Here is a 27442-nt window from a genome sequence, read left to right as displayed (position 1 = left end):
AAGGTCACACCTGCAGCACAAGAAGCTATCAGTGAGGGAGATGCCAGTTGGCCTGGAGACAGGCTTTTCAGCCACAGCTGACGGCCTGCTTGTGAAGGACATTCCACCTACGTCTGAAGGGGCCCACAGCCCCACAGCCCCACAGCCCCACAGCCCCACAGCCCCACAGCCTCAATAAGGTGGAATGTTAACTGTGTATTCAGTGATCTATAGGGAAATCTCCTGTGATGTTTATTTCCACTTTATTAGCACAGTAGGTCTGCAAAAGACAATCATTATTGGAAGACCTCATGTTCATGGAGATATGATAGACATTTAGTGAGGTGTTGGCAATGGACCTTCTTTGAGTAATCGCTTTCTCTTTGGAAATGTTCTATCTGATTACGAAAAGTGCTAGCTGTATACAGTGATATATGATTTTAAAAATTAGTAAATCCAGGCATAGAGAATTTAAAAACATAATTTATTCATAGTTTATTTAATAAATATTACTAAAAAACCAGTTTTAGTTTGCTAGTATAAGACGCTGTGCTACAAAGAAACTTAAAGACAGGTTTCAGGTTTTGTGACATTTAGAATCAAGTGAGAGGTAGCCGGCGCTGCAGCTCACTAGGCTAATCCTCAGCCTGCGGCGCCGGCACCCTGGGGTTCTAGTCCTGGTCGGGGTGCCGGATTCTGTCCCGGTTGCTCCTTCTCCAGTCCTGCTCTCTGCTGTGGCCCGGGAGTGCAGTGGAGGATGGCCCAGGTCCTTGGGCCCTGCACCCCCATAGGAGACCAGGAGAAGCACCTGGCTCCTGGCTTCAGATCTGCACAGCGCGCCGGCCACAATGCACCGGCCATAGCAACGGAAAAGGAAGACCTTTCTCTCTGTCTCTCTCTCTCTCACTGTCTAACTTTGCCTGTCAAAAATAAATAAATAAATAAAAAGAATCAAGTGAGAGGAGTAGATATTGATCAAGTAACCCCCAAATAAACAAGTAATATAAAGCTGGCAGAAGTGCCATGTAGGAGAGTATACACTAAGGATACTTCATTGAGCCTGGCAGACCATGAGAAAGCTCTCTCAAGAAAATTATCAAGACAAGGTATACAAAAATGCAGAGTCTAGGATGGAAACCAAGAAAATGCAGACTGGTTTAAGCCATGCTAGAAGCTTGCTATATATCATTCCAAAAGTCTTTTGTGATTTTAGAAAACAAAGTATATAAAACAAATAAAAACAAACAAAACCTTAGCAGACTTCTAAGGTCCATTTCAGTTCTGTTAGAGGCCCAGACATTTTTTTTTAAGATAAACTGAAACCCTAAAAAGCACAAGGACCAATATAAAACCATTAGACTTCGGATTAAACTTTAAGATTATTTTCTTCGCCCATCCTATGATAGAATAGATTAGGAATCTACTTCCACTTCTAGTTAAGGCACTCTAGGTAGAGACAAATTCCATAGGTTTCACCACTGTGCTTTTTTCCTTTTTTAAGACTTATTTATTTGAAAGGCAGAGTTTCAGAGACAAAGACAGAGATAGCTGATTCACTCCCAAAATAGCTGGACCAGGCCAAAGTCAGGAGCCAGGAGCTTCTTCCAGATCTCCCACTTGGGTGCAGGGACCCCAGGACTTGACTTGCGCCATCTTCCGCTGCTTTCTCAAGCACATTAGCAGGGAGCGCGATTGGAAGAGCAGCCAGAACTTGAACCTGCACCCACATGGGATGCCAGTGGTACAGATAGCAGCTTTACCACTAGGCTACAACACCAGCCTGACCACTGTACTTTTTAATTTTCACTTGTTTATTTTACTTTTAAGATTTTTTTTATTTATTTGAAGGCAGAGTTACAGAGAGAGGTAGATACAGATGGAGAGATGTTTTCCATCAACTGGTTCAATCCCCAAATGGCCACAACAGGCGGAGCTGAGACGATCCAAAGCTAGGAGCCGGGAGCTTCTTCTGGGACTCTCACGTGGATGCAGGGGCCTGAGCACTTGGGCCTTCCTCTGCTGCTTTCTCAAGCATATTAGCAGGGAGCTGGATCAGAAGTGAAGCAGCTGGGGCTCAAATTGGCACCCATATGGGATGCCAGCACTGCAGACTGGTACTTTACTTTAACCTGCTGTGCCATAGCACCAGCCTTTTTTTTTTTTTTTAAGAATTTATAACTGATCTTGTTCTTGGAAGGCAAATATCTGTCATATCATTCCCAGTTCTGGAACAAAGGAGATGCAAGTTTGCAAGTTGACATTCTGATGCTGTTCAATACTTCACAATACAAGTCAAGGTATCATTTTAAAACACTCTATGCCCTAAGCATCACTTAGATGAAAATACCAGCTGATTGTTTCTCTAAGCAAAGCTGTTCAAAAGATGGAAGGCATCACAATGGACTACTCTACTCGACTTCTATGAAAAGACACAGAATATATAGGAGGTCAGAAAGAGGAAAAACAAGTTATTCACCATTGCCCTAACTATCAACATTGCCCCCTGGGCTAACCTTTCCTGAGGTTCTGAACCTACTCCTTCAGGAAAAAAGTTCCTGTGCAAATGAAAGATACTGTGATCTTGCAATAGCAATAGAGAAATGCTCTTTGGGTAAGATCCAGGAAGTAGTGAAATAAGGAATCATAAATTCCTTGGGTGCTTATGCCTGTTAACAGAGAAAAATACGGGGTCCTCTGAGTGCTGCAACTGTTTCCATCTGTTCTCTTTATGTGGAACTGATGTAAGAAATTAGTGACTGCCAGAAGTCACTTGGTTTGCAATTACAGTGTTTAATGATATTAGTATAAACTAGGAAAATGAGCTACTTTATTCTAGAATAGAAAGCACAAATGAAGGTGAAATCAACTTTTGAGATGCTATATCACTTATGACATCCTTTCTCATTACCGAAAGCAAGGAATGTTCTCCCTTTACTTGCAGAGCATATGGAGACTCCCTAAGACCTGCTGATAGAAGATGAAAGGAACTTTCACAAAAGATCTTGAATTGTCTTGATGGGTCAAGGCAGTGGCTTTATTAGTCTTGTACAGGTCAAATGAGTAGGTGAAACCGAGATAAAAAATTACAAAGCCAGCTTTGTTACAAACTAGAATCTGACCTCCTGGTACTTGTTGTATTTCAGAGTGAGCTGCTATGGTATTAATTTTTGTTTCATTCTGAATTTAGCAGCTTACACATCCTGCAATGCTGACTTCCTTTGAGCTTCCCAAATAGCAGCAGTAGCACCTTCAGCTGAACCAAGTACACTTCAATAAGCCATTGCCAAAAAGTGAGAGGCAGGAATACCATCTGTGGAATGGTCTTATTTATCTCTGGCCTGAGTAGTGCACAAATTGACAGCTTGGTAAGAAGACATGGAAGGACCCGTGCTTTGACATAGTGGGTTAAAGCCCCAGTGCTCAGCGCTGACATCTCACATGGGCACTGGTCCATGTCCTGGTTCCTCCACTTCTGATCCAGCTCCCTGCTGATGCTCCTGGGAAAGCAGCAGAGGATAGTCTGAATGCTTGGGTTCCTGAACCCATGTGGGAGACCCAGAAGAAGCTCATGGTTCCTGATCCAGCCCTGCCTGGCCATGGCAGCCATTTGGAGAGTGAATCAGACAATGAAAGACTTCTCTCTTTGCCTGTCTCTCCCTCTCTGTAACTCTGCCTTTCAAATAAGTAAATAAATCTTGAGAGAAAGTCTTCACATGAGTTTCTAAAACAAAACAAAACAAAACAAAAACAACAAAACAAAAAAAGATGTAAGCTAGAAATGATCTTGGTGGGGTGGGCACTATGGCACAGCGGGTTAATGCCCTGACCTGAAGCGCTGGCATCCCATATGGGCGCCGGTTCTAGTTCCGGCTGCTCCTCTTCTGATCCAGCTCTCTGCTATGGCCTGGGATAGAAGTAGAAGAAGGCCCAAGTCCTTGGGCCCCTGCATCCACATAGGAGACCTAGAAGAAGCTCCTGTCTCCTGACTCCGGGCTTCAGATCGGCGCAGCTCCAGCCGTTGCAGCCAATTGGGGAGTGAACCAGCAGATGGAAGACCTCTCTTCTCTCTCTCTCTCTCTGCCTCTCTTCTCTCTGTGTAACTCTCTGACTTTTGAATAAATAAATAAGATCTTTAAGAAAAAAAATGATCTTGGTAAACCAAGCACTATGTAAAAATCCAGCTGGTAAAAAAATAGCTTCTCCTAAAGCAGAAATGAAATACAGAGTTCTCTTTACAGAATACCTCTTTAGTCAGCAATGAAAGAAAAATAAAACTCTGAAATACAACCAACTAGCTGAATAAATATTTTGACTGTGGAAGGTAGTGCATTTTAGCAGAAAATATATGTATTTGGGAGCAATATGGATATAAGTTTGAATGTCCATTCAATCACTTACTAGCATTATAACGTAAAACCCTTAACTGCTCACAGTTTAAAATTCCCATTGTAAAATAGAAATGATTCCAACTATCTTATTATAACACAGGGGAAAATATATGCATTATGAATGTGAAGATCCTGTTATGCAATCAGTGATTAATAAATCCTAGTTTGATTCTTCATAATACTCAAATCCTATACTTTTATAAAGATTTAACATTTGGAGGGTCACTGAAAATCTAACAAAGGCTTTCCTATGAAAATTTCAGGTAGGGGTGGGTGCTGCTGGTTAAGCTGCCTCTGAGGGCACCCATGTTCTATATGGAAGAGCCAATTCAAGTCCCTGATCCTCTGCTTCCTATCCTAATTCCTGCTAATACATCTGGGAGGCAGCTGATGATGGCAAAATGCTTAGACCCCAGCTACCCATGTTCAAGACCAGAATTTATTTTTTGGCCCCTGGATTTCCTGGCTCCTGTTATTCAGCCTTGCCCAGCCCTGGCTGTTGAGGACATTTGGGGTGTGAACCAGTGGATGAAAGAACTCTCTCTCTCTCTCTCTCTCTTTCTCTCTCTCTGTGTGTGTGTGTATGTGTGTGTTTCTCTATAACTCTACTTTTCAAGTAAAAAATAAATAATTAAAGATTAAGAATGTAGACAAAGACAGCTCATCATAAGTTTCTGAAGGTTTGCAGATGACTTCAAATCCCCGAGTGCACCCAGGCATTGCTGATGGATCCTTGGCTTAGTCATAGTTGGTGGACATGACAAAGGAGAAGGGTAAGGATAGCATTAGGGGTCTTCTGAAATTTATTCAGACAACTTGGGTAGTTATGCATAAAATATATCTTATCAACATACTCAATAAAGTGTATTTTTTAAAAGATTTATTTATTGAAAAGGCACACTTCTAGAGAGGGAGAGACAGAGATATCTTCCACCCAATCAGTCATTTCCCAAAGGGCTGCAACAGCTGGAGCTGGGCCATGCTGAAGCCAGGAACCTGGAACTCCATCTGGGTCTCCCACATGGGTGGCAGGGGCCGAAGCACTTGGGCCATCTTCCACTGCTTTCCCAAACACATTACCAAGGAGCTGGATCACAAGTAGAGCAACTGGAACTAGAACCAGCGCCCATATGGAATATCAGCATTGCAGACAACAGCTTAGCCTTCCACGGCCCAACACCCCCAATAAGGCATATTTCTTTAGAGTTTAGTTGTAAAGCAACTAACACATCATTTGTGAAATGAATTGATAGAATCGTAACAGAAAAAGGAGATGCATATGTTTGCAAAAAAAAAAACACATCTAATTCTGCTGCATTCATGCAAGTTTTATCAAAGTTACGGATTATAGACACACATCCCACGTGCTTCTGAATTCTCAGAGCATCTGCAAGTGGTAGAGAATGTTGGAAACAAAATCAGGCACTTGGAAAATTCTTACTTTTAAACTTCTAAATTAATATATGATGTTTTTGGCATTCTTCTCTGAAATACCTAAGCATTAAAACATGCATTTTAAAAATTTTTCAAACTTGTATATACTTATTTATTTGAAAGGCAGAGAGAGAGAGGAAGAGGGAGAGGGAGAGGGAGAGGAGAGAGAGGGAGGGGAGAGGAGAGAGGAGAGAGGAGAGAGGGAGAAGAGAGGAGAGAGCAGAGAGAGGAGAGAGGAGAGAGGAGAGAGAGGAGAGAGGAGAGAGAGGAGAGAGGAGAGAGGAGAGAGGAGAGAGGAGAGAGGAGAGAGAGGAGAGAGGAGAGAGGAGAGAGGAGAGAGGAGAGAGGAGAGAGGAGAGAGGAGAGAGGAGAGAGGAGAGAGGAGAGAGGAGAGAGGAGAGAGGAGAGAGGAGAGAGGAGAGAGGAGAGAGGAGAGGGAGATAATGAGCTCCCATTGCAGTACATTCACCAAATGCCTGCAACAGCTGGGAATTAGTCAAGTCAGATCCAGGGGCCCAGAACTCAGTATGGGTCTCCCACATGAGTGACAAGGACCCAACTACTTGTGCCATCACCTGTTGTCTTCCAGGGTATGCATTAGCAGGAAGCTGGATGAGGAGGGTCAGGACTCAACCTCTACACCAAACATCCACCTCTAAAACTGTATTTTATTGGCAATCTTTCTTATCAGTTCACTTAGTAATGGAACAATCTTTTCAATAATTGCTTTCTTTTTATTTATCATAGAAACAAAATCTTGAGAGGAAAGCCACAATCATCTTTATATAAAACCTACGATCATAATTTCTGAAGTTTTGTTACAAGTATTACCTTGGGATTTTGAATAAAATGGTTTCAACTAAATATTATGAAAGTATTTTTTAAAGGTTTTATTTATTTGAGAGGTAGAGTTACAGACAGTGAGAGGGAGAGACAGAGAGAAAGGTCTTCCTTCACTCCCCAAATGTTCACTCCTCAAATGGCCGCAATGGCTGGAGCTGCGCCGATCTGAAGCCAGGAGCCAGGTACTTCCTCTCAGTCTCCCATGCAGGTGCAGGGGCTCAAGCACTTGGGCCATCTTCCCCTGCTTTCCCAGGCCATAGCAGAGAGCTGGATTGAAAGAGGAGCAGCCAGGACTACAACCAGCGCCCATATGGGATGCCAGCGCCTCAGGCGGAGGATTAACCCACTGTGCCAATGCTCCAGCCCCTAAAGTTATTCTGTAAGGGTATTTGTTTCTAAGAAACATTTTGTAAATATAAATATAGGGGTGCACTTTTACATATCCTTAGTTAAATGATGGGAAAAAATGATGACAAAGTCCTTGTAAAAGAATGGCATGTGCCGGGGCCAGCGCTGTGGCACAGTAGGTTAATCCTCTGCCTTTGGCGCGAGCATCCCATATAGGCACCAGTTCGAGACCCGGCTGCCCCTCTTTCAGTCCAGCTCTCTGCTGTGGCCTAGGAAAGCAGTAGAAGATGGCCCAAGTCCTTGGGCCCCTGCACCCACCTGGGAGACCCAGAAGAAGCTCCTGGCTCCTGGCTCCTGGCTCCTGGCTCCTGGCTCCTGGCTCCTGGCTTCAGATCAGCGCAGCTCTGGCCATTGCAGCTATTTGGGGAGTGAACCAACCAACAGAAGGAAGACCTTTCTCTCTGTTTCTCCCTCTCACTGCCTGTAACTCTAACTCTCAAATAAAATAAATAAAATCTTTTAAAAAAAAAAAGAGTGGCATGTGTTAATTTTAGACTAATTAAACTGGAATCATGCATATTTGAATGTACTGTAAATCAATTAAATATTTTAAAACTCCCTTTGTCTATACTCAGAAGCAAAATGTAATCATTAAAATAATTATAAAAGGCCCAATTCTAGGATCAGGTGGCAGTTACAAAAGCTAAAATAGTCCTGTTTCATCAGTAAGGGTTGGTAGCATATACAGGTTTAGTTGTATGTACAAATGCATTGGAAGCCTGCAGGCACTCAAAAGACCATGAGATATCTTTCAAGAATGGCTGTTTCTAATAAGCGCACATCACAATAAGGGCGTCATGCTACAGAGGATCACTGAATGGGAAAAGGTAGTTCTTTTTGGAACACCCAGTTTTCCATTGAAGAATAAAGCTTCCCTATGTATCTTTCATTTCTCATCCTGTGTAAGGCAAATCTTACTCCACACTGATCTTTTAAATTGTCTATGGGACAAATCCGTTTGAGGATGCAGAACTATTTGTAGGATGGGAGTTTAATATTCTTTCTGAAGGCACACATATGCTCTCAAATGCACATGTTCAGAGACAGCCAGTGTTAAAAGCAATAAAAATGCCCTCCATCCCTGAAGAGTATGGGGTCTCAGAATATCTGAGATGCAGAATCAGAGGATGGACCAGATAACAGTGCCTATCATTTCTAGCTCTTTTTTCTGGAGTTTCTTTCCCTATCTCCTTCATTCATCTGTTTTTATTTCTATAAATGATGTATATGTATTGAACACTGATTTTATGTCAGGCTTTTTGCTAAGAGCCATGGATTCAGAGATGATTAAGAGAAAATTTCTGCCCACAAAGAATTTATCGACTTGTTTTGGAGGGTTTCCATGGTGATTATCAAGGACCAGCATGGTAATAGCTTTGATAGAGGTAGTAAAATTGCATATGACCTCAAGAAAGGAGCTAGAAAATTCTAGGAGAATACAGTTAAGAAGGGTTTCTCAGACCTTCTGTGGATATTTCCTGGGAAGAGCCAACAGCAGTCTCTACCCTGGAGAAGTGTGTTTTATTGACTACTCCTCTACCATCATTCTGAAAGCAACTGTAATGATAGTGGCACAAGCATCAAACACATGAAGGGCTAAGTTGATGGTGGCCTGTCTAAGGACTAGAGCCTAACAAATGATCTTGGATTCACCCTTTGTATGAATAGAGAAGATTGAGGAAAACATCTTGAAAGAGATTATATCTGAGTTAATATTGAAGAACAAAAATTGGAAAGACAAAAAGAAAGGAAATTCATTCCAGGAGAGGCTTGATACACTGGACATCTTCAGGTGTCTTCCTTCTGAGTCGTCTGTATAAGTCATGGTTTTCAGAACCAATGGATGAGGCAGAATTTTTGTCCCCAGACTGGAAACTAGTCAGAATTTAATAAAAAAAAATTTCCATTTGTTTCTTTTTCTTCTACCAAGAATCCTTTTCAGTGAACATGGTCTGAAAACCTCATTTATATGTCTGTAAACATCCTGAGAAAAGATAGTCTTTGTCAGAAGAAATATATTGAATAGAAAAGAAACTTGTTTCTCAGTGTCACACATTAGTTTCATTCTACTTGTGGCCCTAAAATCTGACTCATAACAGGCCAGCAAACAAATGGATTTCTTTTCTCTTGCCTAACTTTCATGTACGTGATACATAAATAATGTAAAAGGGTGACTCCTGGGATGGCTTGATTTTTCTCTTATTGTCGACTACCTTTTCAGAAACTGAAAAGCACTGTCATTGTCTTATGAAACAAGACTGTATTTAATTGAGTTTTCAATCTAGATAAAAGTTTACCTGCTCTAAAAGCTAGAACCTGTATAAGCTTATTATAGGTGGATACTATTCTAATGTATTAATTTAATTCTTATTACAAGTCTATGAGTTCAGTTCTGTTATTAGCTCCATTTGAAAGAGAAGTCACAACAAACAAAACATGTAAGGTCTTGCATCAAGTAAGTAATAGTGCCTGGATTTGGACACAGACGGTGTTCAAGCATTTGCACTAATAACCAGTATTCTAAAAAATGAAACACACAGAGTAGATTTTTAAATATCCCTTTTTCCCTCCAGATGATTGAGGTTGGGTTCTAAAGAAGCTCTTTAAGGGACTGGCCTTTGGCCTAGCATACAAGCTGCCAGTTGGGATGCTTGTATTCCATATCAGAGTGCCTGAGTCCAAGTCCCAGTTCTGTCTCCTGATTCCAATTTCCTTTTCATTTGCACCCTGGGAGCCAGTAGGTAATGACTCAAGCAGCTGGGTCTTTGCCACCCACGTGGGTGCAGCAGATTGAGTTGCAGCCTCTCAGCTTCCACAGGAAGGCATCTTGGAAGTGAACAAGCAGAAGGAAGTTCTGCCTGTCTGTCTGCCTGCCTGTGTTTCTTCTCATTTCATCCTGTCAATCTTTCTCCTCTACAATGAAATAACCAATTTTTTTTTTTTAATCAAAGGTTGTTTCACACTCCTTCACTCCCTAAGCACACCTCTGGAAATGTAAGAGAATAGTGTGTGAGGGGTATGTGAAATTGTGTGTGTATCTGTGAAGTTGTTTGCCTGTACACTGATGATTCAGATCAACTGAAGGTAAAAACAAGTGCCTGTCTGAGGTTACCACTGTTATCTCATTGGATTCCCATTAACATATCTATGATGTATACACCATCATCCCTAGTCATCCAGTGAAGAAGTTGAGCTCATTATGGCCAGATATTGTCTTCCAAATGAGAGTTAGTTTGTGGTAGAGCAAGGATTTGGATGCAGAGAGATCAGCACTTCAAGCAGGGAGAATTATGCTAGATTGCCCAAGAACTACAGAACAGGTCAGCCAGTATCCTCCAAACAAAGAGGAACAGAGGATTTGTGAAGGATAAGGAGAGCGAGGAGGGGTCTGCAGCGTATGACGAAGGTGTCATTCTGTGTATGATGAGGAAAGGAAAGGGTTCTACACAAGGTCAGGAGCAAAGTGGTGGAGGGCTGGGAAGTACAGCCGTGGGGTTACATGGCAGCTTTGCATTTCTTAAATCTTGATGCATTGATATAGACCAACTAGGGAGCTCTTGTAACAATGTAGCCATATGATCATGAGAAATTGGAACAGATCGCTGTCAGCAATGATCCAAATGGATATATTTGAGAAACATTAAGGTGTGGTACTTACTGAGAGATTAGAGGGGTGGTTAGAGAGATTGTGTAATCCAGTCTAGTCTTCTGAATGGATGGACCTGAACCTCACTCACCAAGGAGAGAAGCATGGATTGTAACTGTCAAGTTGGGGGCCGGCATTCTTGTGTAGCAGATTAAGCCTCTACCTGCAATGTCAGCATCCCATGAGTGCCAGTTTGAATCCCAGCTGCTTCCCTTCCAATCCTGCTCCCTGTAAATGCTCCTGGGACAGCAGCGGAAGATGGCCCATAGTTGAGCCTCTGTCATCATGTGAGAGACCCAGATGAAGCTCCTGGCTCCTGACTTTTGCATGGCCCAGCATCAACTATTAAAGCTATTTGGAGAGTGAACCAGTGGATAAAAGATATTTCTCCCCCACCACACACTCTCTCTCTCCCTCTCTCCCTCCCACTCTCTGTAATTCTGCCTTTCAATTAAAATAAATAAATATTTTTTTAAAAGAAGAACTGTTAAGTTAGCAGGAAATACAGAATAGAGTTCTGAAGACTGAGCAGTATGCATTTACTCCAAATATCTTCAAATACGCATTTAAAGACATTACAAAAATGGTAATGAATCATGTAACAAGCACAATAATATCTGGATAATCCTGAAACACTATAATGATAAAATGTATATTAAAAAAAAGAAATCTTTATTCTTTCTAGACTCCCAGCAGCTTACTCATTGACTGTCCCAAAACTGAGACCAGGCAAGCATGAGTTAGTTCTCTAATTCTTCTAAGGAGTAAGAATTTTTTTCCCTAACATTTATTTACTCCTGAGCCAGAAGTTGTAAGAGATGCCAACAGCTGTATGAACCATCCACAGTCATTCCCTCATTTCACTAATGAGAAAACTGCAGCTCAGGGAGCAGATAACACAAGCCCAAGGCCACAGAGAAGCATTCTTTGTCACAGTTCTACTCAACAGTCATGGATCATGCAACTCCATGACAGGGCAGAGAAGAGCGTTTATACTTCCTTATACCATTCATCCTAGGGCCAAGGCACCCCTAAGGATTAAATATATAGTATACTTGAATATAGTATACTCAAATACTGACATTCCCATGACAGACTTTTGTGAATGACCTTTGCTTCCTTATTATTTGAAAACTTCATTAATACCATGGTTATGAGCCAATGCCAAGCACAATGTCTTATAATTTAACTAAAGCTATTATCTTCTGTTCTCTGGATTATGACGTTTTGAGTCTTCCTCCTATTCTATTCATTTTTATTATCAACAATAGCCATAAAATTTTACTTAAGGTCAAATTTAATTTCAAGAGGAAGGTTCATTTATTCTTTATGTGTGTGTGTGTGCATGTGTATGTGTAAACTTCACTGTAGGAAATTCAAACATTCACGTGTGATTAAGAATAAAAACAAAATATGTGGTTGTTGGATAATCTTGTATTAACACAGAGCTTGATTTTATTTGCCTTCTTTATTGTACACACATCTTAAAGAGTCTATGAAATTGAACATTAAAAGCTGTGCATCGGGAAAATGGCACACTATTAGGCAATACAACTTCAACCTTCACTGAATGAGTTGAAAGGCTAACAGCTGGATACTTAGATGGCAACTGCCAACTTCTATATTTGTAAGAGAGTTTGGTAAAGGACAGGGTCTTATTCCAGATTTAGGATGGCAGTCAGACTTCTTGATTCTACTTCTCATTATACCCAAACTGCATGGCTTAGGGCAAAATGTTTAAAGCATCTCAACTTGAGTTTCCTCATCCATAAAAATGGAATAATAGTGGTATCTACTTTGTAGAGGTCTTCAGAGGATTAAATGTATACATGTAGTAATGTTTTTAGTATTGTTCCTGGCACAGAGAATAACAACATAAATAGTAACTATGATGAAGATCATGATAAATGTGTGTAATAAAATATTGGGAAATGGTTAATGTTCCACAGATAATCTGTGACTCTACTATTCAAAATTGAGATTTCTTATGTCTGGGCCAAGGAAAATCAGGTTCATTATTGTGTTCTGAACAACACATGGACTATTTCTGTAAAGAATGCACAAATAGGGTAAATAAGTGTTCAAGCAAAGTCTTTGTATACTTCTCCCTTTAGCTCCAGCTGACTATTTGATTGATTAGCCTCAGGAAAAAAGTTATCATGGCATGCATGTTATTACTCAGTTGAATATGTATTATTTATAATCACAATACATTATACATGTATTTTCATTAATATCATGGACATTAGGAGATTATCTCTGAAATTAGAAAAAAAATTGGTATAAGATGACTCATTTTGTAATGGAAACTGCAATGACGGTACCTGAAGCTTTAGCTAGAATGGTTTGGTAGAAATTGTATGAGCTTTCTAACCAAAAATAGGTCAAACCAAATTCCTAGACTTATTCTATGTTTTCCTGGTAAAGTTATCAGTTCTCTCTAATCATCTTCGCCTCTTACGACAAACTGGAGTTATGTAACCCAACTTGCCATTTTAAAAATAGATGATAACAAGCCGGTGCCGCAGCTCACTAGGCTAATCCTCCGCCTTGTGGCGCCGGCACACCAGGTTCTAGTCCTGGTCGGGGCACCGGATTCTGTCCCGGTTGCCCCTCTTCCAGGCCAGCTCTCTGCTGTGGCCAGGGAGTACAGTGGAGGATGGCCCAAGTGCTTGGGCCCTGCACCACATAGGAGACCAGGATAAGCACCTGGCTCCTGCCATCGGATCAGCGCGGTGCGCCAGCCGCAGCGCTCCGGCTGCGCCTCCGGCCATTGGAGGGCGAACCAATGGCAAAGGAAGACCTTTCTCTCTGTCTCTCTCTCTCACTGTTCACTCTGCCTGTCAAAAAATTTAAAAATAAATAAATAAATAAAAATTTAAAAAAGATTATAACAAAGATAATATACATCAAGTACGTGCTATCCAGAAGGAGCTCAAAAACTGTTGATATCTGAATCATCGCAGTAAATATATATCATAAGTATTGCAAACCATTTGTCTTTTTTCCCAATGAACTAATTAAAGGATGATTTTAGGACATGCATAAAATGAAAGGTCTTTGAGCTGGAGTAAGTAAGCTGGATTTGAATTTTGCTTCTGAGCAGTTATGCTTCCTTGCTAAGTAGAAAGTAGAGGGCACAAGAGGCCTGTGCCAAAGCCCAACACTTCCCAATTCCCTGTGTGATACTAGACAGATCTCAGGTGATACATTGGCAAAATGATTCAGTGACCTCAGTGATCTCTAAGTGCCCCTCCAGCTCTGAAAGGGTGGGATTACTAACATCTAATACTTAAAAACATATAAAGATAGGGGAGCCTACACTGTGGCATAGAAGGTGAAGCCTCTGCCTGCAGTGCCGGCATCCCAATATAGGTTCTGGTTTGAGTTCCAGCTGCTGCATTTCTGATCCAGCTCCCTGCTAATGCACCTGGGAAACCAGCAGAAGATGGCCCCTGCACCCCCATGGGAGACCCAGAAGAAGCTCCTGGCTCCAAGCTTCAGATCAGCCCAGCTCCAGCCCTTTGGCATCAGATCAGCCCAGCTATAGTCCATTGCAGCCATTTGGGGAGTGAACCAGTGGATGGAAAATCTATCTCTGTCTCTTTCCCTTTCTCCTTATCTCTGTGTTTCTGCCTTTTGGATAAGTAAATCTTTTTTTAAAAAACATAAAAACATGTAAAAATAAATCTAAGCTTATTTTTTCCTGAAAATTGATTTTAAAATTGTATATAACACAGGTTCCTGAGAGAATGAGAGGGAGTATGAGTATTCAACTGTCACTTGAATACTACTGAATTGGAGGCAGAGTTTCCATTAGAAATAAATCCTTGTGGTTAAGACTTCTGCATCCCATGTCAAGGTACTTGGATTTGATGCCTGGCTCCAAACCCTGACTCAATATTGCTGCTAGTGCAGACCTTGGAAGGAAACAGTGATGGCTCAAGTAATTGCATTTCTGTCACTTCAGAGACCTGAATTGAGTCTCTGACTCCTATCTTTGACCCTGGCCATGGCAGGTGTTTTGAGACTGTACCAGTGAGTTGGGGTGATCTTTCTCTACTTGCTCTCTCCCTTTCTCTCAATTAGTTACCAATTAATTATTTTTTAAAAAGTAAACAAAGAGTTAACTTGGAAGAGTCTGCTGCATCTGTGTACATCTTTTAAAAGATATCTTTTCTGTACTCAATGCAAAAAGTCTGTCCAGTCAATGACTGTCAGCTACTGTCAGGCAATTTGCTTATGGTTCACTGTCCCTTTTACATTTGCAGCATCATGCATTTTAATTAGGAGTGCTTACCAACTTGCTGCCCCTTCTACCTGCCATGTAGAAATGAAAGTATGTTGCAGAAGATATCAGTCTTAGAAAATGGACTGGTACTCATATTCTGGTAGTAAATTAGAAATATAGGGGATTACAAAGACTGAATTTGCATTGAGGTAAAATAGGCAACCCAGTGGCAGTGGCTCCGTGTTCTTATGTTGTACTGAAAGTAATCACTGAAGAATCTTCCTCTGTTCCAGGTACATTCTACACACGTGTTTTTTACCAATGTGGAAATTTAGATTTAGAGAGAAAAATAAATGTAGTCAAACCAAAAAAAAAAAAAAAAGGTATTAAACTCAAGTCCACCCAGACTGTACTTAATTAAGAAATGCTTCTATAATAATAATAGATTTCATTTAAACATTTTTAAAAAATGTATTTATTTTACTTGAAAGGCAGAGTTACAGACAGGGAGAGGCAGAGGCAGAGAGAGAGATCTTCCATCTACTGGTTCATTCCCCAAATGGCAGCACCAGCTGGAGCTGGGCCATTGTGAAGCCAGGAGCCAAGAGCTTCATCCTTGTCTCTCACATGGGTTCAGCGGCCCTAGGACTTGGGCAATCTTCCACTGCTTTCCCAGGCACATTAGCAGGGGGCTGGATTGGAAGTGGAGCAGTTGGGACTCAAACTGGCATCTATATGGTATGCCAGCACTGCAGGCAGCAGCTTAACCCGTTAAACCACAGGGCTAGCCCTCAGTTTATACATATTTTGAAATTAATAAAAACTAAAGAAAAAAATCATAGCTCCAGTACTCACGTATTATTAGTATTTGATGTACTTTTTGGATATTTTTGCTATATATCATTAATATTACACACCTGCAATAATTGTCCATTTGTATTTATGTATCTTTGTTGTAAAATTTAATACACGGTTAAAATTCTCCCTTTATATTATATGCACATTAAGAACATAATTCTAAGGGCTGGCATTGTGATGCAGTAGGTTAAGCTGCCACCTATGACACCAGCATCCCAGATGGGTGCTGTTTCCAGTCCCAACAGCTCCACTTCTAATCCAGCTCCCTGTTAATACACCTGGGAAGGCAGCAGATGACGTCTCTAATGCTTGGGCCTCTGCTACCTGTGGTGGAGACTAGGATGGAGTTTCAGGCTCCTAGCTTTCAGCCTAGCTCAGTCCTGTCTCAACCATTGTGGTCACTTGGAGAGTGAACCAGAGGATGGAAGATATCTCTTTCTTTCTCTCTCTCCTTTTCTTTCTTCCTCTCTCTCTGTAACTCTGACTTTCAAGCAAATGAAAATAAATCTTTAGAAAAATAAATTTGTGGAAAAGTGAAATTAAAAGATAATTCTGTGTGTTGAGGTGAGCTGTTGTAGTACAGCAGATTTAGCTGCCACTTGGGACACGTGAATTCCATATTAATTACCTGGGTTCAAGTGCTGCCTCCATTTCTGATCCAGCTTCCTGCTAATGCGCATGAAGAGAAGGAGCAGATGATGGCTCAAGTAGCTGGGCCCCTGCCACCCATCTGGGAACCCCAAACTGAGTTCTTTGTTCCAGGCTTTGGCCTGTTGTGGGCATTTGAGGAGTGAACCAGAGCCAGCAGATGGGAGATTGATCTCTTTCTCCCGCTCTCTCTCTCTCTGCCCTTCTAACAAGATTTTTTAAAAGATAATGTAAATTTTCTGTGAGCTTTTGGAAGCCTCGCACATTTGAAGAGCAAAATCTATCTGAAAGTAATAAAAAAAAAAACGAACATGTTAAGAGATGTAGGAAAAACAAAAGGGTGATGCAAAAAGACACAGAACACAAAGGACAATCATCTTGTCAAAACAGATGAAGAGAGGAAAGGAGGAAGGAAAGAAAGCAAAGAAAAAAAAAACACATGGGAAAGAAAGCCATTGGCAGACAAGAAACTGAGCCCAAAGGAAAATATCAGAGATGGTAATTTTGTGTGACAATGCAGAGGATTTGCTTGTATGCATGTTAAATCTAACCGTTTCCCTTAAGGACTGCGTATTAGTGTCTCTTTTGATCAGTAAGTCAATGTTTCAACTGGGTTATCACTGCCTTCCTTGTGGCTTTTAATAATCATTCTTGAAATAGAAGTGTTTTGCAGACATATTGGGAGATGCTGTTCTCACACGACTGATTATTTAATCCACCCTGAAGCTGTCTGTCTGTCTGCAGGATGAGGTGTTCATGCAGATTGAAAGCTAGCAAAAGCTAGGAAAGGGGTTGAACAAATTAACTTGCATAATGGCTCTGTCAATCCACCCTCCCCTCAAATGCTGTTTGCCTTTTGGTTTATATTGCACTTTATCCATCTCTCTTTGGGTTTTCCTTTCTATCCACCCATCAGTGAGTAATTTCACTTTTCCAAATGTCTTTTGAATTCCTACTAAGTGCCAGGAATCAGTGAATTTCACAACGGATATAAGGAGCGTTTTCATCACAAACTAGAAATATACAAGTAATGTTAGGCACAAAGGTGTGACTGCAACAGTGAGGGGCCTGACTAGGGAGCCCACAACTAAATGTTGCAGACCTGTGCTGCATTGGTTCAGAAGGGACAATTCTCCTTGAGCTGAGAAAAATCAAGGCAGTTTCATATGTGAACAGGCAGACTGTGAACTGGCAGGATTTCTAAAGAGGAGTCTGATGAAGTAGGCCATTTTAAGCCTAGGGAAGCATGTAAGCTAATTTGGCAAAAGAACTTAATCTAATTGTCCAATTCAGAATGATTTTTAGTGGTTGTCTAAAGTGCTGCCCTGAGATAAATCTTAAAAATGTGTCCATGCCATGCCTTGATCAATTAGATGTGTCTGCCACGGTTATGACAGTGCAGAGGTATCTGCATGCACTGCTGTATTCAAAGATCTCTGAGAATCTAGTGAGCAGAAGCTCCAAGTTTGGAGCAGATACAGAGGAATTTTCATACAGGGTTATAAAAAATGAGTTAATAGAGGGAATTTGGGAGCAAATTTTAAAAAAGATTTTGAATGTCAGGCTGAGGAGATTTCAACTGTGAGAAAATTAGACACTCCTCTATTTGGAACACTATACTATGTGTGAAAATCCAGTGGGATAAACTTCGTTTGACTTAAGCACATAGCTATCCCATCCACGCCATCAAGTCCATCACTTGTCATTTCCCAAATGTTAACAATCCTTTGAGACATTTTATTTCCCTACTACATATTGTCTCGTGTGTAACTCATGTTTACATATGATCATATGATTTCTCTGTTTGCCCCAATCATTTAGTAGGTATAATAAGACAGATATCAAACACCTAGAAGATACTGCTATGTTCTGAATACAATAGGTATGGTGGGGAGCTTATGAGAGGTCATGACAGCAAAGTGGTTTTTTGTTTTTTTGTTTTTGTTTTTGTTTTTTAACAACAGCTGCCTTTCAGCAAGCTGGACTTTTGGACTTTGGAGATCAAGCAAGACATTCACATGCATAAAATCCAGAGGGACAGTGAAAAGGACATTCTAGGCTGGAGAAATGATCAATAATAATGGAGAAAGGAAAGAGCAATGAGTACTGCTGTGTGCGTGCCTAACAAGCCTGGTAGTCGTGTGTTTAGTATAAGTGGACAAAGTCTACTGAGGCCTCTGACCCCACCACTGTGATGCATTTGGTAAACAGGCATAAGCTATTTGCTGGACACTAAAGAAGGCTCCATTAAAACCTAATAAAATAAAAATAATTCATAGAATCCAGAGTGCCTGTGTTGGAGCTACTAATGATATAAAAAGATAGATAGATAGATAGATAGATAGATGGCAAGTCTAAGATGTATACTCAAATAAAAAGTATGCGTTCATAATGCTTTTAGCTTGTTTTAGCCCAGCTCAGGCCCTCTGGTTCCCTTGCCTAGACTGCAGGCAAGGTGCAGTATAATAATGGTTAAAGGTTGGATCTCTGAAGCCATCCAGCTGTGTGATCAAAGGCAATTTATATAACCTCTCTGGACCTCACATTTTGTGTCTGTAAAATAAGAATAATAACATCTGTGCCAGAGAGCTTTTATGAGCCATCAATGAGTTAAAGCACTTAGAAGTAAGTTTTTTTTTTTGTCTTGTTAACATTACAAATAATTCCTAAATGGCATGCTGGACTCCCACTTCTCCTTCTCCATTCCTGACTTCACCAAAATTCAGGGGATAAATTTTATTTATTTTATTTTCATTTTAATTGAAAGGCAAATAAGCAGAGATACAGATAGACAGACACTGATTTATTCTCTAACTGATCACAACAACCAAGACTAGGTCAGACCAGAGCTAGAAGCCCAGAAGTCCATCCAGGTCAACCAAGTGTATGACAAGAAGTAAGCTCTTGAACTGTATCTGCTGCCTCCCAAGGTGTGAGTTAACAATAAGCAGGACTGAAAGTAGAGGAGCCAAGAGTCCAACCAGGCATTCTAAACTGGAATATAAGTATCCCAATCTGGAAATTTAACTGATGTGCCAACAGCCTACCCCATGGGTATATTTTAAAACAACTACTGTGTGTGTGTGTGTGTGTGTGTGTGTATGATTTTTTTTTTCAGTATGAGAATTGCTTGGTAGAATAAAGAGCAAATTTCTCAATGTGGAAGATAAGTCCCTATGAGTAGACTGATTTAATGTTTTTGGCCCATTATCTACCACTCTTCTTGTTCTCTCCTATGTATCCTATGCTCCAACCACATCCAGATACCTGTCAGAGAAGTTAAATGACTACCAAGGTTAGATGCTTACCAGTATATTCAGAGATGAAGAGACATTTCCGAAGATATTTTCTGACTTCTAATCCTTCAGTTTCTATCAATCTGTTCTTCTACAGCAATTGAGAGCTGCCATAGGTACCCAGATCATATGTTCACATTGTCTCTGCCACTTGATGGAGCTTTCGAGGGTATCTTTTCTCATTCATCTCATCTGCACCTGGAACTAAGTCCAAAACATGAGATTGAATGCATGCTTGATGAAACTGAGAAGACATGGAGGTGTATTTATAATGCACTTATTTGTACATTAATAAAATGCTGACTTCTAACAGGTTGATAAATCTGACTAAACTACTGTTACTGCCAAGCCTTCACACAGTGTCTTAGCTCTTGATGAAAAATAATCATGGTCAAATTTCCAAAGAGAATGGCAATCCAGACAAAGATGTCTGCTGATTTTGCAACCTCCCCACCACCACCCCCAACATGTGATAGGTCCTCACCCTATCTATTCACAATAAAACAGAAAAAAAAAAAAACAGCTAAAATGCTAAATTTCCAAAAAATAGGAAGAGCCCTCCTTCCTTGCTCTTGACTGCATACATTAGCATAAGTGTCTGAAACACTGCATGTGTTTGCACAGATAAAACACAGGTGACACAAACACTCATTTTATGTTATTGAAATTTCACTGGAACCCAATAAGAGAGATGAGATAAGGATTATTTTGTCCCAAATTGCTGATGAAGAGTCCAAGGTTTGGGAAGTTAAATGCAGTATTTTACTGAGAAAGAGTAGAGATGGTTACGGCAGAAAAAGAGACCAAAGAGGCAGAAGCTCTGTATAGCTATCAAAGTGACATTGACAAAAGACTGCTATAATAAATTAGCATTCCCATCCTGACTGACTCAATTGTCAGGAACAAATCCCCAGGGCAGGGAGAAAAGAGAACAAGGAGGGTCTTGTTATGAAATGATGACCAGAAATTCATTTTTAAAACAGAAACAAATCAGAACAAAAGAGCACCAGCTATTTAAATTGTAATATCCTACACTTAGCAAGCAATAGGGCCCAGAACATATCCCATCTGTTTACAGCCATGGATATCCCCACAGAGGTGCCCAAGACCCCAGGGTCCTGGGTACACCACACAAAACCAATGGTCAGGAAGGGACTAGCACAGTGTTCAAGATTTACTTCCTTTTCTCCCACCCCTCTTTTTCTAAAGTGTTGATTTTTACTCCTCAGTAGTGTTGTTAGGTAGGAAGTCAGAAATTGTTAGTAAACCCAACAAAAGGAAAACATAAATGGTACTTCAGTATTAAGTCTTTGGGGACTTAAGTGATTTATACTCTCTTTCTTCAGCAATATTTGCTATAAAGCTACTGAAGGCAATATTTAGAGGAAGTGGATATTTTGCCACAATATCACCTCCTAATCCTCAGAGCATTTCCTTGATATCTATCAGCAGTTCATAAAGACTTTAACACTTTATGAGCAAAATGTTGACTTTCCTTCACAATGACAAAGAAAAAATAAAAATAAGCCTTCATTGAAGAACACCACAATGTCTCCCCAAATGCAATTGGGTGATAAACCAAATAAAATAGGCACAAAAAAAATGGGAGTACATTTTAGTTTGTTTTCACATAGCTCCAAACCGTACGTGAAGAAGAATTATATGATTTATTTAGTTCAGTCTTTTTTGAAAAAAAAGAAGAGACTACAGTTCGATTTTCATCAACCTATATCCAGGATGTTAGCTAAAGATGATAATTGCTTTGAACTATTAATACAAGGAGGCATGCAGAGATTCAAAAATATAATATTGTTTGTACCTGAAGACTAAACACATTTCTGCAATGTCCACTGGAATAGGTTATACTATTCCCAGTCTTTATAACTCCCAGATCTGACATTTATATTTTTAAGCATTGATTTCATAGGAAATCAAAGTAGAGATATCCAAATATTTGGTATTGAGTAAAAACTGAGGAATACTACTTTAAATGTAAAATTTAAGGGAACCTCCAAATTTAAGGGAACCATTTATCTGATAACTGGTAGCATACTTTGAAAGGATGTTGGTTTAATTTATTTTTTTCTCCTCAAGCTAGAGTAATTTATATAGTCTGTGGTTTTTTCCCTGCACACCATCTGTGTGATATAATATTTTAATCAACTCACTTCTTTAAAAACATAATATAAACAAGTTTTAAAAGGGAACTTTATATCCATACCCCAAAATACAAAAATCATTTTTACTTGCAATAATGCAAGGTAAACTTAGAAATAACTTGAATGAATGCAAATCATTGTTCTTACTTATAACAAGACACTTATAGTCTGCTTAAGGCTCTGAGCCTGAGGCCAGCATTCTGCTTGTTACATAGATCAGCACTCCCAGGGAACTGAAATGTTCTATGGTGACAAAATCAGAGTGTTGAAAGAGAATTGAAAAGCAAATGACTTTCCTGCCTATTTATTTCTATATCTCTGTCCCATCAAAAAGGACTACATGGTGTGTTACCTGTAGCATGATAAGTGCAGGTGAAGTAGGCAGGCATACAGGTTAAAATCCACTAGCTTTGTGAGCTGGAATACCATGCCTTCGCCACGCCCCTGTGTGACCTCATGCCCCTACCTGGCCACACCTGGGTGCCCACCAGCCAATCAGGTTAATTAACCACTCCCCTTTGGAAGTGGATTAAACGCCTGGGACACAGTGTGGCTCCCTTTCTTCTTTTCGCTGGCCTCTTGCCAGGAGGGGGCTTGCTGTAGCCCTGCGCCCCAGGACTCATGGCCTTCGGGCCACCTGCCCTAGGCTTCCCGGCCTAGATGCTCTTCCATGTGGCTGGTTCCTGGTGCTCGGTATGAACCCAGATTTATCCCTCTCTCTCTCTCTTAGATAAAGCTCTCACTCTCATGATTTCTCTTAGAATATGTACCATGTTGCCTGTTTATTTATGCCAGTATTTAGAATTCTTATCTAAATATAAGGCAAGAACCCTCTTGGGCTTATTAATATTGGGGATTTATTAATAAGCATATGGTGATATCATATGGCACCCCAGATTCTGATAACATATGTGGCACCCCAGATGGGACTTTTGGGGAACTTTAAGGGGCCACATTTTGTATATATTTTAGGGGGTCAATTTCCAATATCACAGGGATTCCCTAATAAGTTTCAGCTGGACTCAAAGCATAGGTTGGAATCCTATACTTGCCACCTTCCAGACCTGGGCCATGGGAAAATCACTCTTGTTTTCCCAGTTTTACATTTTACATCTGAAAAACAGAGTAATGACATCTTCACCATCCAATGGGTTAACTGGACTAATATTTTGAAAAACGTGAGCACACAGTGGTTCCTCCATTAATTGTAGTTACCACTAACTTTTAGCATCTGTTCTCTTTCCATTTTAGCTGTTCTGTAAACTTGGAGACTATAATCATTCTACTCCAGGTCCTCACCCTTTCTATCTTTGCTTCTCGAAGAAACCTTAAATTGTGTAATTCACCCCTGAGTTCTCCTAGAACCCCTGAGGCTTTTGCTTTCTGAGGAAATTACATCCAATACTCTGAAACTCTTCAAGTGTATATGCTGAATTTATTGGGGACTTATGGGTGATAGATGAAGAACTAGTAATAATATCACAAAATCTGGATTAACTAACTCTGAGTATGCATAACTGCAAAGATTTTCAGAGCAATAAGATTCTGTTTAGAAAAGAGACTTTAAAATCATATCATTTGGGTATAAGATCATTGGGGGAGGGAAATAAATTCCTCTTCCTAAGACAAAAACAACTTTAAAGTCCCATTAGGCTCTTTTAAAAAGGCTTCTTGAACATCAAATATCTTTTGCAAAACACTTCAGTGATTTAAGTGTAAATTAATCAGAAATGCATGGATTCCATTTCCCCAAGAATACACATGGATTTTTACATCCACATGCAAAATGCCTTTCCTGTTTTCCATCACTTCAAAATTTGAAAGTGTGCTTTAGGTTCTTCAGACTGACTCAGAAGTCCTAAGCCTTGCCCTTGATCCTTGGGAAGCATCAGAAGCAGTATCTCTGGCATGAGATTTCGTTGGTCTTCTATACAAATTCTAAAGGAACATGCTTTGTTAAAATTCTTAACAGAAGTAATTAATAATCATTTGACCTTGGCAATCATTCGGTTCTAGTGTGGTACTACAGAAAAAGTTAATGTGCTCAAATATCACAGATTTGTTTGCAGCTTCACCCCACCTATGTGTCTCCACTTTTTCATCTAACAAATGGGGATATGGTACAGGAACTATTTGTCTTGCAGCTTGCTGTAGGTTACATATAAGAAGATAAATCAATGAAAATTTATTGAGCATCTCTTCTGAGCTACTGGGATTTCAAAGACAAATGAACAAATACTTGTGTTTCATCTTAACGGAATTCCCTAGCTCTGGAGGAAGAAAGCACCCTGGGATTCTGATTTAAAGCTCTCTCTTTGGGATGGGGTGACATATGAGAGCATGAGGACAACAGGGACAGATTACTCTGCCTGAGGGATCATTCCTTGAATGGAACACTGCTTTGTAAACATGCAGGTATTAATAAGAGGTGGAGCAGATGGGTTCTCATTAATACTTGATATCATTATAATTATTATCACTATGAGAATTACTATTACTATTATGCAAATTACCATTTGGAATCTGAATTAACTCCCTGTGTTCCTGCTTAATTGTGTCATTTGGATGGATTTTTAACTTTTTTCAGTTGTTCAGCTTTTCAGTCTATTATCTTCACTATTCTATTTCAGCTCTAGAGATTGCATTTCCTGGCTTTGTTTCTTTTCACTTTGTTTTGCCATCCCCTTTTCTCCCTTTCTTTTCCTGTGAAATCTGTTATCCTCCTGGAGCTCCCTACAGCAATCTGCTGGGCCATCTGATTTTTCTAACTCCAAATCTGGGTCTATTTCTAGCTAACTGTTGACAATAATATTGTAGTTATCTTTGCAGTCAGTCATTTGGTCAACATCTAAAGCAATACAATGTCTGACAATGATTATGAATCAGGCTTTGGGTTCGGTTTGGGGTACAGAGATATAAATAAGAATTCCTATTTTCAAGGAGATCAGAATCTGTCTAGTAAAGGTGACAAGTAAACAAACATAAAATGACAGGACTGAGTGGGAAGGCTTATGCTGCAGATGTGTGCAAGCAGACACAGGAGTGTGTAAGTGGGAACATGAGTGAAGACTGAAGCATGCAAGTCATATCTGTGAACCATCTGGAAAGATAAGATGGCTGCTACTCACAGAGAGGTATCCTTAGAGATTCACAAAGTCTTTCCTCTATGTTCAGAGCCTGTTCCACAAACTGATGACGGTTGCATCTCCAGAGCATATAGCCAAACTTAGTGGTAATTCCAAGGAGTTAGAACTTGGTCCTCTCTATAATTACCAGTAACACCATAAAAATTTATACCCAAATACACATACCATCTGTGTATAAAAAGATAAAAAAAATACAGTGTTCTTACTGTGTAAATCAGATTCCAGGCAAGTCCCCAGACAAGACCCTCTTCCTCAGTCCCAACCCAGACATTTCTGTCCAGATTTCTTCCTCGGAAACCTGCTAGGTAGAAGGCTGATGAAGTGTCATCTACAAGGTGAATGGCTTCCATTGGATAAATCGCTGAGTGGAGATCATTGATGGAGAAATTGGTCTTGGGCTGACTCACTGTTCCCAGGGTACTTCCTTGCAGCTCTAAACTTTTCAACGACATACCTGCTAAATGTTCTGAACACCAGCAGGGAGACCAATGGCTGGTCCTTTTCTTGCTCAGAAAGTTCTAGTGCTGTTCTGTTTGCAGACTGATACCAGAACCTGTTTCACTAGAGAACTAGAACTCTTGTTCCATAGGGATCTTAGCTCTAGCTTTTTCCTTCCTTTCATTTATGCCTCAATATCTCTTTATTTCTCATTTAGATCATTACATACAATGTATTAATCCCTGCTTGTTTACTATGTAATGAAGCAGCTCCTCTTCCAACATTAGTCACCTCATAGTAATGAAGGTACATAGGGGTGGAGTTGGCAAACAACATGAGAAAAAAACTCAATTGGAATCTCCAGGAATGAACATGATTGTATGTGCAGGGGATCAACCATTTAGAACATGATTTGGAGAAAGGTGAAAGAAGATATTTCCTGGAGATGAGAATGAACAGGAAAACAGATGGTGATACCTTTTAAAAGGCCGGCGCCGTGGCTCACTTGGATAATCTCCACATACGGTGTTGGCATCCCATATGGGCACCGGGTTCTAGTCCCAGTTGCTCCTCTTCCAGTCCAGCTCTCTGCTGTGGTCCAGGAAGGCAGTGGAGGATGGCCCCAGTGCTTGGGCCCCTGCACCCACAAGGGAGACCAGGAAGAAGCACCTGGCTCCTGGCTTCGGATCGGCGCAACAGCGGCTGTAACGACCATTTGGGGAGTAAGCCAATGGAAGGAAGACCTTTCTCTCTGTCTCTCCCTCTCACTGTCTATAACTCTACCTGTCAAATAAAAAATAAATAAATAAAAGGCTGACTGAAATATGACTGAATACCCAGTGTAGCCATGAGACTGAAATCACACAATTAAGAGGGCAGACCAGTTGTAGGGATCTCTGAGGGACCAGTTCTCTGGTCATCTGCTTTTGTTAAGTATTGGTGGGCTCACTTAAGAGAAAACTAACACATATGAAGGACTTCAAAATATTCATAGAAAATGGAATTTAAGTTTTATTTTTCAAAAGATTTATTTACTTATTTTAAAGGTCAGGTGAGGGAAGAGGGGAAGAGAGAGAGACAACTTCCATTCTCTGTTTCACTCCCCAAATGGCTGCAAAACCTAGGGCTGGGCCGGGCTGAAGCAAGGAGCTGCATCTGGGTTTCCCACAATGGTATCAGGGACGCAAGGACCTGAGCCATCATTTGCTACTTATCATATATATTAATAGAAGGGCTGGTCTAGAAGCAGAGTAGCCAGGACTAGAACTGGCACTCTGATACAGGATACAGGTGTTGCAAGCAGCAGCTTAACTCATTATGCCACAATACCCACACTAAATTTGTTTAGTTGTTGCAAATATTTCTTGAAATCTGTGTGTTTTAAAATCTTTTTATTTTATTTCTTTGAGAAGCAGAAAAACATAGAAAGAGACAGGGAAGAGGGAGGAGAGGAGTGGTACAGAGAGAGTCCTTACCTGCTAGTTTTCTCTCCAATTGTCTACTATGTCTAGGGCTGGGCCAGACCGAAGCTGGGAGCTGGGAACTCAATCCAGGTCTACCATCGGAGTGGCTGGACCAATCTACTTGAGCCACCATTGCCACCTTTCAGAGTCCATCCTAGAAGGGAGCTGCGGTCAGGAACCAGTGCCTAGAATTGAACCCAGATACTCAGATGTAGAATGTAGGTGTCCTGACAACCAGTTGGCCAAATGCCTGCCCCATATATATATATATATGTATATATATATATATATCTTTTTTCACAATATACAATTTCCATGAACTTTTTGAATATGTCTTGTGTACATGGCTTTCAAAATTCTTTTGGACGAAAATAACTTGTCCTTTAATTCAAATTGTCAAGCAAAACCCTAGACATTTTTCTTTCATCACACCCTTTAATACTCCTACAACATTGCTTTGAGACATATTCATATATACAAAGACAAATGCTACTCAGAAAGGTTA

General features: G+C 40.4%; 1 long non-coding RNA gene across 5 annotated transcripts in view; it reads right to left on the bottom strand.

The window, feature by feature from the left end:
• The window catches only part of LOC127491312 (uncharacterized), a 44831-nt gene extending 17713 nt beyond the window's left edge, over positions 1–27118 (bottom strand). For 2 of the 5 annotated variants that reach the window (XR_016224679.1, XR_016224681.1), the window contains exons 1-4: positions 26950–27118; positions 25952–26176; positions 25019–25204; positions 19744–19935 (exon numbers count right to left, since the gene is read on the bottom strand). This is a non-coding gene — a long non-coding RNA (uncharacterized LOC127491312). Of the gene's footprint in view, positions 1–478; positions 5481–19743; positions 19936–25018; positions 25205–25951; positions 26177–26949 lie in introns of those variants that run through there. The other 3 variants (XR_016224680.1, XR_016224683.1, XR_016224682.1) reach the window with 3 other exon arrangements.
• Positions 27119–27442: the final 324 nt, after the last annotated feature.

The sequence above is a fragment of the Oryctolagus cuniculus genome, chromosome 18, assembly GCF_051225735.1.
Source record: "Oryctolagus cuniculus isolate XC-2025 breed Fujian yellow rabbit chromosome 18, ASM5122573v1, whole genome shotgun sequence".
Classification (NCBI taxonomy): domain Eukaryota; kingdom Metazoa; phylum Chordata; class Mammalia; order Lagomorpha; family Leporidae; genus Oryctolagus; species Oryctolagus cuniculus.
This window is presented reverse-complemented; position numbering and strand designations above follow the sequence as displayed.